Source organism: Sinocyclocheilus rhinocerous, unplaced genomic scaffold, assembly GCF_001515625.1.
Source record: "Sinocyclocheilus rhinocerous isolate Xijiao unplaced genomic scaffold, SAMN03320098_v1.1 scaffold1064, whole genome shotgun sequence".
NCBI lineage: Eukaryota > Metazoa > Chordata > Actinopteri > Cypriniformes > Cyprinidae > Sinocyclocheilus > Sinocyclocheilus rhinocerous.
Window position 1 is genome coordinate 3394 of NW_015627231.1, and position 11528 is coordinate 14921.

The following is an 11528-nucleotide window of genomic DNA, read 5'->3' on the forward strand; positions in this document are numbered from 1 at the left end:
TCATACAAATAAAATATATATTTTTAATATGATATTATTAATCATTATAACATTATAGCACTATTTATGTAATTTGTATTAATATTATTTAATAATATTTCTATATTGTATTATAAAGTTAATTGTAATTTATTACGTAATTGATTTCTGGCTATATCCATTCATACAAATACAAAATTGTATTACTTTATGATGTTATGTAAATAATTGTAATATTATTGTATAATATTTATGTAGTTTTATTAATATGATACTATTATTTCTATATTATAAATAAAATTAATATTATTTATCTTTAATTATTACTTTAATACTGTTTGTATTCGTTTGTACAAATGCAATATTATATTTCTATGTAATATTAGAATTAAATAATATGAAATAATTATAATGTTATAGTATTATTTATGTACTGTCATATTAATAATTTTTATATGATATTAATATTATTTCTATATAATATTATAAATGAAGATAATTGTAATTAATTAAAAAATAGATATATATTATTTAACTGATTTCTAGCCATATCCATTCATGCAAAAACAATATTATATGTCTAATTAAAATTATATTATAAATAATTATATTGTAGTATTATATTTATATAATATTGTATTAATAATATTATATGATATTCATGTCATATCTATATTGTAAATATCTATATTTTTAGTATATTATAAATTTTATTTTCAAATAGAAAAGTGACGACTCTTTTCTCTGTGCCTTTTTTTTACGGTAAGCTTTGTTACGGTACCATGTAACAAAATTGACAATTGTTAGCAATATGTGAATGAGAAAAATGAACCCATAGTGTTTGTGTTTAAAGTTTATCCCCACTAAAATGAATCCGAAAGAGATCTCAGTCCACTCTCAGATCCTGCCTGTAAATCAGCTTGATATCATATAACCACTAATGATGCTTAAATTGCATTATTGCCAGAATGATTGTGACCCAATCTCGCAGCCTGATTGATGTGTTCGGTCGTGTGTGTTTCAGGCTGGAGAGCAGTCGAGAAGACCTGCGTGTGCGAGCAGATGTTCTGGAGCGAGAGGTGACCGATCTGCAGCTGAGGAACGAGGAGCTCACCAGCCTCGCTCAGGCGGCCCAGTCCCTCAAAGACGAGATGGACATCCTCAGGTCCGAGAGAGTCTGCATCCGCACAGACGACTGCTCTCTGAGGTGTCATGCTGCTGTTTCACAGGCTTTCTGTGCTCATCACTCCTTCTCAGGCACTCGTCTGACCGCGTGAGGCGACTGGAGGCGATGGTGGAGATGTACAAGCGCAAGCTGGATGATCTGGGCGACCTGCGCAGACAGGTGCGTCTGCTGGAGGAGAGGAACCACATCTACATGCAGCGCACCTGTGAGCTGGAGGAGGAGCTGCGCCGAGCGAACGCCATCCGCTCGCAGCTCGACACCTACAAGAGACAGGTGAGCAAACGCTGCTTCCACGGATCGTGTCACGTGTGAACAGGGTCTGAACGGGAGTTAAAGGTTACACAATCAACAGGAGTACTAGAAGAGCCGTTTATCAATCCAGAAAATCAAGATGCCACAAAGGATGTCGTTCAAATCGCTTTTTTAATCATTGTTTTTGTTTTTTTTCACTTCTCATTACCAACATTTTTTTTTTATTATGCCAAAATAAAATGTTTGTTTGTTTATTTATATGTGAGTTTAGTTTTAATGTTCAAGTTTGAATTTAATTTCGAGCATGCTGGGGACTATTTTCAGACATTGCGTAATATCATTGCGCCTGCTGCACCCATGGTACGGCAGCAAAGTTTCTTGATTATTACGCCGGAATGAGAGTATAGTTCCTAGCCATATCGTTCTGCGTAATGAAAATGTGCGCATTGAATTAATTCAGTCGTGTTCAAATGATCACTAAACGTTTGTCATGACATCTCTCTGCTTGCATGATAAATATATTTTGAGAAATTAATAATTATTTTAGTTTAACATGGCATACTTGTTCAGTGATAACTATGAAAAAAAAAAGATAGTCATAACGGTCTTATCAAGTAGCTGTACGACGCTCCACCTGGTTTTATCCGAATGCAGATACGAATAATTTTGTGATTGTTACAGATACAAATACTGGCTGTTACATGAAAATTTAAATGTGTAATGTCATAATTATAAAGTTTTGACAATTTACATATGTAATTGTTGCATTAGGCTATGAATTAATAAGCGTTTATTGATAAGAACTATTTCATGTCTTTTCATTTACAGTAGCATGAACCACGAGTAGTCGAGTAACTCGAGTATTCTTTAAATAAGAAATCGACTAGCAGAAATCAGTAGTCGTGCAACCCATAGTATATGGGCCATTCTACAGAATTGTTGCAAACTGCTGTCCCACAACCAAAAAACACATTTAAAAAGCATTTAAGTATTCAAATCTGAGATGTTTACTAAGATCCTTCTATTCTCTATTGAAACCCACAATAATATTTAAAATATTAGTAAGCTTAATGTATATAAAATCATAATTTATTGGGTACGTTCGATTGGGAGGTGGCTGTCCCGAACCCTAACCCCTAAATTTCAACTTATGAAAATATTGAAATGTTGTTTTTAAAAATATCTTTGATTCTTTTAAAAAGTGAAGTAAAAAAAAAAAAAATGTAAATTTTCTTTGTAAATTATGAAACTTTATGTAAAAAAAAATGTGTCCCGCATTTTCCATGTCACTACCGAAACAGTGCATGCTTTAGTCCATTGGCTGAGACTGAAATGAACTACACCCCTACATTTATGGATATATTCAGGATATATATCCATATACATATTCAGGAAATATTTATGTGTCCCTCTCTCTCACAGCTACAGGGTGTGAGTAGATCGGCCCCATCATTTTGAGGTAAATGTGTTCAAAAGTCTGAAAAATCTGTGTGTAACTCTAAGGAACGTCACTACCGAACACCTTTTTTCTGCAATTAAGCACACTTTATTGGGAGTTATTCCATATTTAATTTTCACATGTGTACAACTGTTCAGAACTGTGCTAGCTAACCATGTGCTTATTAGCATCTTTGAGATCAAAAGTATCTAAAATTGTCACGACCGAAACATTTGGTGGAGTTTCGGTGACATCTTTGTTTTTTTGGGTGTTATCCCATAAAATTGTCACGACCGAAAAATGTCATCATTGTTTCGGTAGTGACAAAAGGGAACACATAATCCTCATATTTGGGGCAAATAAACAATTTTAGTACGGTTATGCAGTTTTTTAGTATTTTAGTATGTTTTGAAAAAATTTTTAAATCTTTTTTATTTTTTTTAATTTTATTTATTATAATTTTTCTTTTTATTTTGGAGTGAAATGTGGGCTGTGAGATTCACTCCAACATGCATTTACAACAGCACTTGTATCTGTCTGCTGCAAATGCAATAAATGCCACAAATGCAAACAGCTCACCAAAGACAATTTATGCAGCGAAGAGATGTGCATAAATCATAAATGATATGTCATCAGTATCGTTTCACTTCCACAAATTAGGCCAGATTGTTTTCATACCAACTCTGAGTCCACATGAACCTGATTCACAGACTTACTGATGTCTGCCAGAGTTCAGAAAACAGCTTCAGCTGCACGGAGAAGCCAGATGGACTCTGCAGCAGTGCGTTCAGATGAGTGACTGATGGATGTCTGTGCTCCTCAGGCTCATGAGATGAGCGCCAAACACTCGGCAGAGGCCATGAAAGCAGAGAAGTGGCAGTAAACCTCAACTACAAATATGAGACGCTTCTGAAGGAGAGAGAGGTGCGACACTGATCCCTCACATCAGAGCAGATGAACTCCGTGATCGTGAAAGTGAATGACTCGTGTGTGTGTGTGTGTGTGTGTGTGTGCTGCAGAAGCTGATATGTGAGCGCGACACGCTGAGAGAGACGACTGAAGAGCTGAGATGTGCTCAGGTCCAGCAGCAGTGCTTAACAGGTCACACACACTGCATATACAGACAGAACATAAGCCCCGCCCTCTCTCACACTGCCGTCCAATCAGCTCTCTCCCTGTGTGTTTGCAGATTCAGGAGCCGTCGGCAGCCTGGCGGCAGAAATCATGCCAGCAGAGCTCAGGTGAGCACTAGCCAGGTTAAAACAGTAGAAATAATCATGCTACTAACTTGACAGTATACCTGTTTGTTTGATTGTTCGCTAATTTACATGATTTACTAATTATTTTTGCAACAAACTTCATGTTTTAAAAATGTATTTCATTTGTTAGACTTAGAGTTCCCAGAAGTCCCTTTTGTTATTTTTTTTTTGATATTGAGATATTATTTTAGTGATTATTAATATTTTGAATGAGTTTGTTTTTATAATTTCTGTCTTTTTAATTTTAATTTTAAAGCTTTAGTAGTTTTTTTTTTATTTAGTTATTATTTTTGTATTATTGTTAATTTTTTTTTAAGATTGATTGATTGAATGAATGATTGATTTTAAATATGCCAATACAGTTTTTATTCATTTTTTTCATTTAACATCAAGTTAAACTAAATTAAAATGAGAAATGTTGCTTTGGCAACTAGCTGAAATAAAATAAGTTTTTATATTTTATTTCAGTTCAAGTTTATTTTATTTAAAGTTACAAAAATGATTTTTTTTTATCTGTTAGCTACTATAATACCTTTGCCTGTGTTTTATATTTAATTATCTTTTTGTTATCGTTTAAATGCTACAGTTTTACTTCCATTATATAAATGAGTTTTTTTTTTTTAATCATTATTAATATTTAGTAGTGATGCACTGAAATATCCATAAATATTTGGACAAAAACATATTTTGGGTTTATATCATTAAATAGTTGATAGAAAAACTGCCATTGAAATGTTTATGTGCAACTCTGTTTTTCTATATGAGTGTCAATAAATAAATGTGATAAATTGATTATTGAATTTATAAAAATTAAAAAAAATCCGTTATCAAATTTATTTTCGGTTTTGGATTTTTGGTTAAATGAAAACTTACGTTTTGTTAAAAAAAATAAAAATAAAATAATTTCAGTGCATCGCTAATATTTAATGTAAAATTGTATTTTATAAATGATCCAGATTTTGTATCCGGTAAATACTGCATAAAAAATTATGTAATGAAGTTTATAAATTAGCCAATCTGATGATCACAAAATTGAAAAGACTGACCCTTACATGAATATGGGTAGTAATTATTTTTAGTAGTAGCTTGTAGTGTGTCTGGACTTTACTAGTTAAACATTTGAGCAGTTTAAACTTAATATGTCTGTCTGTGTGTCAGGTTGAGTCAGCAGCAGATATCAGAGCTGAGTTCTCAGGTGGAGGAGCTGCAGAGAGCTTTACAGGAGCAGGACATCAAGACCGAGGACGTCAGTAACACACACACACACACTCTCTCTCTCTCTCTCTCTCTCTCTCTCTCTCTCACACACCTGAATCACTGAACACACACACACTCTCTCTCTCACACACACACACCTGAATCACTGAACACACATCCACATTCACTAAAAACTGATTCTTCACGTCATGATTGTGTCCGAGCTACAATCACTCGTTTCAGTCCACGAACACTCAGTGCTGCTGTCTGATGGACGATCTGCCTCAGAATCCACACCTTTCTTAATTTGTTTCTGATCTTATTGTGAATGATTCATGAATGACGCTATTCTAAGGAATAATAATTCTTCATAATTTTTCTTTTAAATGTGATTACTTGCTCCACCTCCTAAATGGTTGTATATGAGAAACTGAAGTCTGCATGGGCAGAACTAAATAATATTTACCAAAATCATCCACTCAAATCCAAATGGAAGTCCTGTTAAAAAAAATCTGTATAGTTAACAATTAATTAATTAATATATATATATACACATATTTATATATATGATATTTTAATGCTATTTGGGGGAAAAAACAATGAATTTAAAATAATTATTAAAAATATATATTGTTTGTGAAATATTTATACGTCATTGAAATTTAAGCTTATGTTCTTATTTTTTTTTCCTTTTTAATAACTTTTTAATAATTCAGGTTTTTATTTTTAGAATTTATATTTTTTTATTTTGGAGTGAAATTTGTGCTGTTTTTATATCATAGAACATGCAAAGACGTTTTTATTTTTTTATATAGTTTTCAATTTTATCGTAGAGTTAGTAATTTTATGTGTTTTATTATTTGTTTTAATATTTCCACTTGGCTGTAATTTATTTTTAATTTCAGTTTTAGTAATTTTAGTACTTAAAAAATAATGAAAATGGTAAATGTTGCCTTGGTAACTGATTGAAATAAAATTTTGTATTTTTTGTAAATTATTTTAAAAAATCAATACATTTTTGTGATATTCATATTATGCATATAGAACATGCTCAAATAAATTTTTTTATTTTTGTATATTATAAAATGTTTTTTTTTATTTTTTTTATTGATATAATTGTTTTTCTTTTTACTTTGGAGTGAAATGTGTGCTGTTTTTGTGAGGTTCATATACATTTATCAGATAAAACATGCTCACCGAAGACATAAATCCAGTCACATCCTCATGAAATGGGTGTTAAATGTGTAGTGAATGGCATATCTCCTCAGACAGCAGTGATTGAGTGATTTCCATCTGTTTGTGATCTATTGATTTAAATTAATATGACTAACTTGATCATCTGTTTCTGATGTCAAACCACACAATATCTCGTAAAGAGTCTCTCTCTCTCTCTGTCTCTGTCTGGTTGAGTGATGTGTGAAATCTGTAACTGTTTTGTTTGCGGTGCTGAAATTAACGCCTGCTGGTCTGTTTTCATCCGCCCACCTCTCCTAATCGACCAATCATCTGCCGCCTCAGGTCATTGTAAGTACCGCCCACCGGCCCGTCTGCTTTCTGATTGGACATGATTGTTAATGTGATGTGAACACTGAGGGTGTGTGATGAACACAAAGTCTGATCTGTCAGCGTGTCACTGCTCTGTTTCTTTCCCGACAGTCGTCGCTGTCAAAGAAGAAGTTGGAGGAGCATCTGTGAGTGTCTCTCTGTCGTCTGTCCTGTGAACCAGGGTTTCATCACATGTTGTGTTAATGCTGTGTGTGTTTTGCTCAGAGAGAAGCTCCATGAGGCTCATTCTGACCTGCAGAAGAAACAAGAGGTGATTGATGATCTAGAGCCGCATGTGGACAGTAATATATACATGTATGTAATATGAAATGTCATTTAAATATTGTTTATGCACTGTTATAGAATTCATGGAGCTTTAATTATATTTTCTGTGTTCAGTATCTTAGATTTAGTCATTTTATGTGCTTTTGACTTTTTTTTGAGTGCTTAAATTCACAAACTTTTGGATGTTGCCTTGGTAACTGACTGAAATAAAATAAGCACAATTCTTTTATATTTTATACTTTTATATTTTATATATTATAAAAATATATTAAGAAAATTATAGTACATCATAATTAAAAAAATTTTACTTTAACAATGTTATAAATATCATGAAATCATTTCAAGCAGAAAAATATGCATATATTTATTTCAATACAAAGACACAAAAATGCAGTGCAGGGACTTTTGGAAGTGCTTTCGAATTGAACCAGTTCATTGAACGATTCATCTGAACAAACTGATTTGTTCAAATGAAACAGATTCAGGAGAGTCTGAACAGACTGGAGTGTTTTTGATGCTTTGCACACACACACACACACACACTGTGACCGTGTCTGACTGTGGTCATGTTGATCTCGTGCTCGTCTCTGTGTTTTCAGCATGATTTCAAGAGGACACGCTCCAGACACGACCAGGAGGAGAAGCTCATCATCTCAGCCTGGTACAACATGGTGAGGAAACCGCAGGAACATGTCAGATCAGTCTGAACAACACGCTGTCAGATGCTGCAGAAAATTATTTATCCATCCGTGTGTGTAAATAAACACTAAACACGTTTACAGTAAATGCACACACAGTGGAAGTCATTCACACCAGGGGGTTTCAAAGCTGAAATAGCAGTGTCATGTAGTTGGGTATGATAATACATTAATAATAATAATAATAAAATAAAATAAAAAATTAAGGAATGACAGTTTTTCTTCTGATGTGTACATTTTAACAGTAAACCTCTGTTGTACAGTACTTTGTTTGCCATAAAAATTAAACAGAATATATTTTTTTTTAAACTAAACTTTATACTATTATTGTAAATATATATATATATTATTAATTGTTAAACTTTTATAAATTAAATTGATTAGACGTGCTTTTTAATTATTAACCATTAAAACAGAATCCAGGAAAATTCAAATGAAAAACATAGAATTTGGGGAAAATAAAATATATTTCATATAGGGCTGCACGATTAATCGAATGCTATTGTCATGCGCATCTCGTCAGTAAAGCCAGTTCTGTGATTAGTAGTAAGTATTTCTGATTTAAAAAACAAAATCAATTAATTAGAGATGCTTTTGATTATTACAATTAAACGAAAACATTAAAATCCAGAAAATCCAAAAGAATACCAAAAAAAAAAAAAAACAGAATTTGGGAAAAAATAAAACCCATTTTGTAGGGCTCTAAAAAAAATTTTTTTCTTAAACTTTTATATTGCAATTAAATTGTATATGTTTTGTGATTACAATTAATTATTCTTTTTTATTTCTATAATTTAATTCAACCATTAACATGGAATCCAAAAAAAGTGAAATGGAAAAAACAAGATAAACACAAAACAGAGATTGGGGGGAAAAAATCAAATGTATTTCATAGGGCTCTAAAAATGCCAAATATTTAGGAGAAAAAAAAGCCCTCAATTATGAAGGCAGTTATAGATTGTCAGTGTTTTATATCCAATTTCCATTGATTTATAGAAACTGAGGGCTGAGAGTCGAGAGGAGTGTCTGTGAAATCAGCAGCAGATGCTAGAGCGGAGTATTAAACGCTTCTCTGTCTCTCACTCTGCTTGTCTCTCAGGGAATGGCTCTTCATCAGAAGGTCTCCGGATCGGGTTCGGGTCCGGCTCAGTCCTTCCTGGCCCAGCAGAGACAGTGGACACAAGCCCGCAGAGGCCTGTCCCGCCTGCAGCCCAGATAAACCCAAACGCTGCACTTCTCTTTCAGCACTTTCTGTCTGTCTGTGATCCTCCTGCTGAGGACGGAGAGAGGATGCATTTTGTGTGTTGTTTTTAGTTGATCCAAACGTCAGTATGTAGATGAGTTTTAGTGTCAGTTAGCGCCAGAGAGTCACACGAAAACTTTGAGTTTAATGAAGTCGATCAACCTTTGATTCTTTTAATGATGTTTTTAATGCTGTATGATAGGTTTGGGTGTTGTTCAGGGTTACGGTGCATGTGAACGCACTTTACACACTCGGTGCCTTCAGCTGTCAATCATCTCATCAGTGCGTCTGCTGTACGGAAACCAAACACTGGATGCTGGGAAGCCTTTAGTGCCACGAACAAATGAAGTGCTTTTTTTAATGATTTTTCCAAATTGGATGAAACGAGAGCTGCTGTTTTAAACGACACTAATCACGGATGAACCGCTGGAGGAGGCTGCCGCTTGACCGTTTTTACAATGCTTGTTGTTTTTCTGATGTAACGCCAGCAAAGTCTGCCGCTGGTATTTATTGATTGTTCAAACACTACTGACTGTGAACGCTGTGTTCAGTCCAGACGCTGAGCTTCGTTTGTTTGTTCTTCACTCGGAGTGTTTTGTGTTCACGAGTTGCGTTCGCTCTGGACTGATGGGGTCGGCACAGAAATAAGTCACTTTAGTCTCGCTGTTCTTCTCTTTGCACTACAATAAAAGAGATTCTTGGTACAAAAGTGATCCGAGCCGAGTTTGTGTCTGCTGTAAATGATGTGACACCACTGAGAAATGTGGTTTTATTATTAAATGCAATGCACAAATCAGTATTGAAATCAGTCAAATGAATACGGGCTTTGACAACGCAAGTACTTTTATTGTTAGATGTGTTGTCTATGACTCCATGATTGCCTTAAAGATAATATTGAAAGATAATCATATTGAAATCGTTAACTTTATAGAACACTTTTAAAAGGTGAGAAATGAAATAGATGCATACTTTATGGAAAGGGGATCATGATCATGGGGCAGATGCCAGTTCTAAAATGTAAAAGACAGCTAACATATAAAAGATTAATATTATTTTAAAAAATGTATATTATAAATGTGTAAAATACTTAGTTTCTATTATGTTACATCATTAACGTTTTTTTCTACTCACTACTGTACTGTTTATTACATTTATTTTTTTATTTTAATTTTATTTATTTTGATCAAATTCAGCTAGATGAGTTAGTTTAACCTAATTCAATCATTTGTAGTATTGTGCGGTTATATGTATTAAATGATTTTATTTTAATCTATTTTATCTAATTATATTTTTGATTTCAATCAAACTGTATCTATTATTTTTGTTTTAAATATTTTTCATTATTTTAATCAAATTTAGTTACATTAGTTAATCTCATTTTGTCATTTGTACATCTTTTACACGGTTTCCCTAAACAAATCTATTAATCTAGTAAATGTGAGGACTAAAACATTTCTACCCGAGATGTGGGTAAAATCTTTGTCAAAACAATCTTTCTAAAATAAACCATAATCCACAAACCACTGATCTAATGTGTTTCTGCTACCATTTTGTTTTACTACTTTTGCTGCGGTAATTATTACACATGCTGCATTATATGTTTTAATGGATAATAAAACTATGAAATAAGTAAAATAAACAACTTCACTTAAAAAAAAATGGTTGCATAAACTATTTTCACTCAGAAATTGCAAATCGCAAATAATTACAAAGAAACGGCAAGTAGCACATTGAATTCAACGTGAAATTCTGAAGCAGAAAGACTAAAACAAATAAACAAATAATATCTGTATTATGTATTTTATGTGTTTTATTCCGTTGCTGCTGTTTTTCCTCCGGCCTGCAGGCGGCGACGGCGCTCCACTCAGAGCTCTTGGCCACTGGCCGCAGATGAAATGCAGTATGGCGGAGCGGCGCTGAAACACAACAAACCTGTGCGGAAAACATCGGGATAAAACCCCGAGACCCCGCCGATCCGGTAGATCTGCGATTATAATCACACGCGGACCCGCGGCTCGATAATCGCGCTCGTCGCGACACTTTATGATCCCATAACAAGACAAACCAACGCATCACTCTTTCGTTTTCACCTTTGTTACGTTTAAAATACGAGTAATAATACGCGCAATAATAAAACAGAAGTGAATGTAAAGGCTTTATTTATTATTTTATTATTACCAAGCAGTAAAACGATGGAGAAAAAGCAACATAAATCAGACAAACATCCTCATCATCACCGCCATCACCAGTCCTCCAGCAGCAGCGGCAGCAGCGGGGAGTCCGGCGGCAGCAGCCCGGCTCACGGGGCGCCCAAAGCGGCCAACGCCTTCGCCAACGACGGCAGCTTCATGGAGCTGTTCAAGAAGAAGATGGAGGGGGAGGGGAGGAGGAAGGGAGAGACCGAGGAGGAGGAGGAGGAGAAGACGAAGAGCTCTGCTGCGGCAGG

General features: G+C 34.1%; 1 pseudogene; it reads left to right on the forward strand.

The window, feature by feature from the left end:
- The first annotated feature begins 947 nt into the window (after window positions 1–947).
- On the forward strand, window positions 948–9917 carry LOC107723129 (protein Hook homolog 2-like; annotated as a pseudogene).
- Window positions 9918–11528: the final 1611 nt, after the last annotated feature.